At 41.1% G+C, this 7,787-nt stretch overlaps 1 non-coding gene across 1 annotated transcript; it reads left to right on the top strand.

Annotated features, from left to right (window-relative positions):
- Positions 1 to 2,661: 2,661 nt before the first annotated feature.
- LOC130947187 (small nucleolar RNA R71) lies at positions 2,662 to 2,769 on the top strand. The gene has a single exon (XR_009072587.1). It is a non-coding gene; the product is annotated as a small nucleolar RNA R71 (small nucleolar RNA).
- Positions 2,770 to 7,787: the final 5,018 nt, after the last annotated feature.

Below are 7,787 nucleotides of genomic sequence, written 5' to 3'. Positions count from 1 at the left end.
TCTTGTGGAGGAAAGTGCATCCCTTGAGGTATCTCAGGGATCTCATGATGAGAGGGGTCTCTTGTTTGCTCCATCCTTTTCTTAGTGATGGGCTTGAGGTCATGCCTTCTCAGTTGAACTGGCTTCCCTCTTGAATCTCTCTTTCATTGAGCGCCCTCTTCATAAATATCTATGAGGACTTGGTCCAACCTTTGATCAAGGTTGACCCTTCTTCATGGCCACAACTTCATAGAAGTGCTCTTGATGCACCCTTGAGATGAATCTCTCCATCTCCCATGACTCGGAGGAGGAGGCTTTTGCCTTCCCTTTCCTCTTTCTAGAGGTTTCTTCGGCCTTGGATGCCATAAATGGTTATGGAAAAACAAAAAGCAATGCTTTTACCACACCAAACTTAAAAGGTTTGCTCGTCCTCGAGCAAAAGAAGAAAGAAGAGAGTAGAAGAAGAAGAAATGGAGGAGAGGTGTTGAGGTGATTGGTGAAGAAGAGAGAGAGTGGTGGGGTAGATGGGGATCCTGTGGGGTCCACAGATCCTGAGGTGTCAAAGAAAAGTCATCCCTGCACCAAATGGCATTCAAAATCACGTTTTGAGCCATTTCTGGTGTTAAACGCCGGGCTGGTGCCCATTCCTGGCGTTTAACGCCAGGTTCTTGCCCTTTTCTGGCGTTTAACGCCAGTCTGGTGCCCCTTTCTGGCGTTAAACGCCCAGAATGGTGCCAGACTGGGCGTTAAACGCCCAACTGCTAGCCTCACTGGCGTTTAAACGCCAGTGGGTTCTTCCTCCAGGGTGTGCTGTTTTTCTTCCTGTTTTTCATTCTGTTTTTGCTTTTTCAATTGATTTTGTGACTTCTCATGATCATCAACCTACAAAATAAATAAAATAACAAAAGAAAATAGATAAAATATAACATTGGGTTGCCTCCCAACAAGCGCTTCTTTAATGTCAGTAGCTTGACAGATGGCTCTCATGGAGCCTCACAAATGATCAGAGCAATGTTGGAACCTCCCTACACCAAACTTAGAGTTTGAATGTGGGGGTTCAACACCAAACTTAGAGTTTAGTTGTGGCCTCCCAACACCAAACTTAGAGTTTGACTGTGGGGGCTCTGTTTGACTCTGATTTGAGAGAAGCTCTTCATGCTTCCTCTCCATGGTGACAGAGGGATATCCTTGAGCCTTAAACACAAAGGATTCTTCATTCACTTGAATGATCAGTTCACCTCTATCAACATCAATCACAGCCTTTGCTGTGGCTAGGAAGGGTCTGCCAAGGATGATGGATTCATCCATGCACTTCCCAGTCTCTAGGACTATGAAATCAGCAGGGATGTAATGGTCTTCAATCTTTACCAGAACATCCTCTACAAGTCCATGAGCTTGTTTTCTTGAGTTGTCTGCCATCTCTAATGAGATTCTTGCAGCTTGCACCTCAAAGATCCCTAGCTTCTCCATTACAGAGAGAGGCATGAGGTTTACACTTGACCCTAAGTCACACAGAGCCTTCTTGAAGGTCATGGTGCCTATGGTACAAGGTATTGAAAACTTCCCAGGATCTTGTCTCTTTTGAGGTAATTTCTGCCTAGACAAGTCATCCAGTTCTTTGGTGAGCAAAGGAGGTTCATTCTCCCAAGTCTCATTTCCAACTAACTTGTCATTTAGCTTCATGATTGCTCCAAGGTATTTAGCAACTTGCTCTTCAGTGACATACTCATCCTCTTCAGAGGAAGAATACTCATCAGAGCTCATGAAAGGCAGAAGTAAGTCCAATGGAATCTCTATGGTCTCATTTTGAGCTTCAGATTCTTATGGTTCCTCATTGGGGAACTCAGTGGAGGTCAGTGCATGCCCATTGAGGTCTTCCTCAGTGGCGTTCACTGCCTCTCCTTCCTCTCCAAATTCGGCCATGTTGATGGCCTTGCACTCTCCTTTTGGATTTTCTTCTGTGTTGCTTGGGAGAGTACTAGGAGGGAGTTCAGTAATTTTCTTGCTCAGCCGTCCCACTTGTGCCTCCAAATTCCTAATGGAGGACCTTGTTTCAGTCATGAAACTTTGAGTGGTTTTGATTAGATCAGAGACCATGGTTGCTAAGTCAGAGGGGTTCTTCTTAGAATTCTCTGTCTGTTGCTGAGAAGATGATGGAAAAGGCTTGCCATTGATAAACCTATTTCTTCCACCATTATTGTTGTTAAAACCTTGTTGAGGTCTTTCTTGATTCTTCCATGAGAAATTTGGGTGATTTCTCCATGAAGAATTATAGGTGTTTCCATAGGGTTCTCCTAGGTAATTCACCTCTTCCATTGAAGGGTTCTCAGGATCATAGGCTTCCTCTTCAGATGAAGCATCCTTAGTACTGCTTGGTGCATTTTGCATTTCAGACAGACTTTGAGAAATCAAATTGACTTGTTGAGTCAATATCTTGTTCTGAGCCAGAATGGCATTCAGAGCATCAATCTCAAGAACTCCTTTCTTCTGATTAGTCCCATTGTTCACAGGATTCCTTTCAGAAGTGTACATGAATTGGTTATTTGCAACCATTTCAATCAGCTCTTGAGCTTCTGTAGGCGTCTTCTTCAAATGAAGAGATCCTCCAGCAGAGCTATCCAAAGACATCTTGGACAGTTCAGAGAGACCATCATAGAAAATACCTATGATGCTCCATTCAGAAAGCATGTCAGAAGGACATTTTCTGATTAATTGTTTGTATCTTTCCCAAGCTTCATAGAGGGATTCTCCATCCTTCTGTCTGAAGGTTTGGACTTCCACTCTAAGCTTACTCAATTTTTGAGGTGGAAAGAACTTTGCCAAGAAGGCATTGACTAGCTTTTCCCATGAGTCCAGGCTTTCTTTAGGTTGTGAGTCCAACCATGTCCTAGCTCTGTCTCTTACAGCAAAAGGGAATAGCATAAGTCTGTAGACCTCAGGGTCAACCCCATTAGTCTTGACAGTGTCACAGATTTGCAAGAACTCAGCTAAGAACTGATGAGGATCTTCCAATAGAAGTCCATGAAACTTGCAATTCTGTTGCATTAGAGAAACTAATTGAGGCTTAAGCTCAAAGTTGTTTGCTCCAATGGCAGGGATAGAGATGCTTCTCCCATAGAAGTCGGGAGTAGGTGCAGTAAAGTCACCCAGCACCTTCCTTGCATTGTTTGCATTGTTGTTGTTTTCGGCTGCCATGGGTTCTTCTTCTTTGAAGGTTTCTGTTAGGTCCTCTATAGAGAATTGTGCCTTAGCTTCTCTTAGCTTTCGCTTCAAGGTCCTTTCAGGTTCAGGGTCAGCTTCAACAAGAATGCTTTTGTCTTTGTTCCTACTCATATGAAAGAGAAGAGAACAAGAAAATGTGGAATCCTCTATGTCACAGTATAGAGATTCCTTGAGGTGTCAGAGGAAAAGAAAAATAGAAGACAGAAGTAGAAAATTCGAACTTATCAAAGAAGATGGAGTTCGAATTTTGCATTAAGGAATATTGTTAGTCCATAAATAGAAGGATGTGAGAAGAAGGGAAGTAATTTTCGAAAATTAAGTAAAAGATTTTGAAAATATTTTGAAAAACACTAATTAATTTTCGAAAATAAGAGTGGGAAAGAAATCAAGTGATTTTTGAAAAAGATTTTGAAATTAGAAATCAAAAAGATTTGATTGAAAACTATTTTGAAAAAGATGAGGTTAAGAAGATATGATTGGTTTTAAAAAATATGTGATTGAGAAGATATGATTTGAAAACAATTTTAAAAAAAGGATTTGATTTTAAAAATTAATGACTTGCCTAACAAGAAAAGATATGATTCAAACATTAAACCTTTCTCAACAGAAAAGGCAACATACTTGAAATGTTCAATCAAATCATTAATTGTTAGCAAGTATCTTTGAAAAAGGAAAGAAATTGATTTTGAAAACATTTGATTGAAAGGATATGATTTGAAAAAGATTTGATTTTGAAAAACTTTGAAAACTTGAAAAAAAATTGATTTGAAAACAAAATCTTCCCTCTTGTGCCATCCTGGCGTTAAACGCCCAGAATGGTGCACATTCTGGCGTTTAACGCCCAAAACTATACCCTTTTGGGCGTTAAACGCCCAACCAGGCACCCTGGCTGGCGTTTAAACGCCAGTCTGTCCTTCTTCACTGGGCGTTTTGAACGCCCAGCTTTTTCTGTGTAATTCCTCTGCTGTATGTTCTGAATCTTCAATTCTCTGTATTATTGACTTGAAAAGACACAAATTAAAAATATTTTTGGATTTTTAATGATAAGGAATAATCAAAATGCAACTAAAATCAAATAACAATGCATGCAAGACACCAAACTTAGCAGTTTGTATACTACTGACACTAATGAGAATGCATATGAGACACACAAAACACTCAAGTCAAGAGAATTTAAAGATCAGAGTAAGAAATAATCAAGAATTACTTGAAGATCCTTAAGACACATGAATGAATGCATGCAATTGACACCAAACTTAAGATGAGACTCTAGACTCAAACAAGAAACATAAAATATTTTTGGTTTTTTATGATTTTGTAATTTTTTTTTTGTGCTTTTTCGAAAATTATATGGAAAAGAAAATAAAGGTATCAAAATTCTTAATGAGAATTCCAGGAATCATGCAATGTTAGTCTAAAGCTTCAGTCTAAAGGAATTAGACATGGCTAGCCAAGCTTCAGCAGAACATTGCATTCAAGAGCTAAATTGAAGAAGATCAATCAGCTTGGTGATGATAAGAACATCACCTTGAAACACTAGAATTCATTCTTAAGAACTCTGAAGAAAAATACCTAATCTAAGCAACAAGATGAACCGTCAGTTGTCCATACACAAAACAATCCCCGGCAACGGCGCCAAAAACTTGGTGCACGAAATTGTGATCACTACAACTTCGCACAACTAACCAGCAAGTGCACTGGGTCGTCCAAGTAATACCTTACGTGAGTAAGGGTCGATCCCACGGAGATTGTTGGTTTGAAGCAAGCTATGGTCACCTTGTAAATCTCAGTCAGGCAGACTCAAATGGGTATAGTGATATACGAATAAAGCATAAAGATAAAGATAGAGGTACTTATGTAATTCATTGGTAGGAACTTCAGATAAGCGTATGAAGATGCTTTCCCTTCCATCTCTCTGCTTTCCTACTGTCTTCATCCAATCCTTCTTACTCCTTTCCATGGCAAGCTTATGCAAGGGTTTCACCGTTGTCAGTGGCTACCTCCCATCCTCTCAGTGAAAATTTTCCTATGCTCTGTCACAGCATATGGCTAATCAGCTGTCGGTTCTCGGTCAGGCCGGAATAGAATCCAGTGATTCTTTTGCGTCTGTCACTAACGCCCCGCCTGCTAGGAGTTTGAAGCACATCACAGTCATTCAATCATTGAATCCTACTCAGAATACCACAGACAAGGTTAGACCTTCCGGATTCTCTTGAATGCCACCATCATTTCTCGCCTATACCACGAAGATTCCGATTAAAGAATCCAAGAGATAAACATTAGAGCCTCGTTTGCTTGTAGAACAAGAGTGGTTGTCAGTCACTTTGTTCATGAGTGAGAATGATGATGAGCGTCACATAATCATCACATTCATCATGTTCTTGGGTGCAAATGAATATCTTGGACAAAGAACAAGCGGAATTGAATAGAAGAACAATAGTAATTGCATTAATACTCGAGGTACAGCAGAGCTCCACACCTTAATCTATGGTGTGTAGAAACTCCACCGTTGAAAATACATAAGAACAAGGTCTAGGCATGGCCGAATGGCCAGCCTCCCAAATGATCTAAGAACTAGATGTCCGAAGATAAAAATACAATAGTAAAAGGTCCTATATATAGAGAACTAGTAGCCTAGGGTGTACAGAGATGAGTAAATGACATAAAAATCCACTTCCGGGCCCATTTGGTGTGTGCTTGGGCTGAGCAATGAAGCATTTTCGTGTAGAGACTCTTTCTGGAGTTAAACGCTAGCTTTTATGCCAGTTTGGGCGTTTAACTCCCATTTTGGTGCCAGTTCCGGCGTTTAACGCTGGGAATTCTGAGGGTGACTTTGAACGCCGGTTTGGGCCATCAAATCTTGGGCAAAGTATGGACTATCATATATTGCTGGAAAGCCCAGGATGTCTACTTTCCAACGCCGTTGAGAGCGCGCCAATTGGGCTTCTGTAGCTCCAGAAAATCCACTTTGAATGCAGGGAGGTCAGAATCCAACAGCATCTGCAGTCCTTTTCAGTCTCTGAATCAGATTTTTGCTCAGGTCCCTCAATTTCAGCCAGAAAATACCTGAAATCACAGAAAAACACACAAACTCATAGTAAAGTCCAGAAAAGTGAATTTTAACTAAAAACTAATAAAAATATACTAAAAACTCAACTAAAACTACTAAAAACATACTAAAAACAATGCCAAAAAGGGTATAAATTATCCGCTCATCAGAAAGCCCACCATATGGGGCAATTTGCTGGTCTACAAATTCAATGGCGTCAAAGTCTGGAGCATCCAAGTTAAAGGGTTCGGATGTTTTTTGCTTTTTCAAAGGTGGGGCACCAGAAGCAGCAGCAGAAGTTTGAGGAGGATCGACCTGATGAAACTGGGGAGTAGGAATCACTTTCCTCGGCCCAAGGGAACTCGGCACCGGGGGCTTCAGGGGGCCGCACCTTGGCCGAGATGTTCAGAGCAACAGTTGCCTTCTTTGCCCTTTTGAAGGCCTTCATAGAGTCGTTATTCTTTGATATCCCTACAAAACACAAAAACAGTCACAACAAAGAGCTACAAAAGAGGAAGAAAAAGGAAATAAGTACAGAAACAAGTCAGATAAATACCCAAAACAGTCCGAACTAAGGATGGGTCATTCAAAAATATTTTTGTATCAAGATGGGGCGGTTTCCCCCATAGATCCTCAAGAACAACAACGAAAGCACGCTCAACATCATCAAGCATCTCCCAAGTATAACGAGACACTCTCACATCCCTCTGCCACTCTAGAGGGAAAGAAGGCTCATCATTTTCATCAAGAAAAAAGGGGCGGGCCCCCTCGACAGCACGAACCTTAAAGAAGTAATTCTTGAAATCCTTAAAGGACTCATCATACATAGCAAAAACTTTGTGGCCCTGGGCGGACCTGAAGGAAACCCAGGAAGCCTTCTTTTTTGAAAAACCGCCAGGCTTGGCAGAAACAAACAAGTAAAGAAACAAAGTCTGGGAAGGTGTTACATCTAGTTCACGGCAGAGAAGTTGAAAAATTTTAATAAAACCCCAGGAATTGGGGTGAAGCTGGGATGGAGCAATATTACACGACCACAACAGGTCGGTTTCAAAAGAAGTAAAAGGAAAAGTAACATTCAACTGGCTAAAAAAGTATTCATAGGTATAGAAGAAGGGACGCTCCCTCTCAATGGAAGTCGGGAAGCAAACCCTCTCATCAGAATCAGGAGCAACAAGCTCGTAATCCCCCTCGCGAGCATTGTTTCCACAAATCCTATGACGCTTCCTCAGCTCTGTGCAAAATTCAGCGTCCACAACGGAAACACACAACAAAACAAGGGAATCCAGCCAATCGGACATCCCCTCGGGAACTCTGGAAGACATCTCTACAATGTTATTGCGAGAAGACATGAGGCCAACTAAATCCTACAAGTAAAGAAAAGAAAATAAGGTTACTACAAACATCTCGGACAAAGGGGGAAATAACTCAGTTAATACTTCTGAGGCAAATGAAAAGTAAGAAAAGGAAAACCCCAAGACTCAAACCAAAGTCCCGGGGCATCCTTTGGAGGCAGCAATTATTCAAGGTTTCCAGATCA

This window comes from Arachis stenosperma, chromosome 8 (assembly GCF_014773155.1).
Source record: "Arachis stenosperma cultivar V10309 chromosome 8, arast.V10309.gnm1.PFL2, whole genome shotgun sequence".
Classification (NCBI taxonomy): Eukaryota; Viridiplantae; Streptophyta; class Magnoliopsida; order Fabales; family Fabaceae; genus Arachis; species Arachis stenosperma.
The sequence above is the reverse complement of the archived record's forward strand: the minus strand, read 5'-3'. Positions and strand labels throughout refer to the sequence as shown.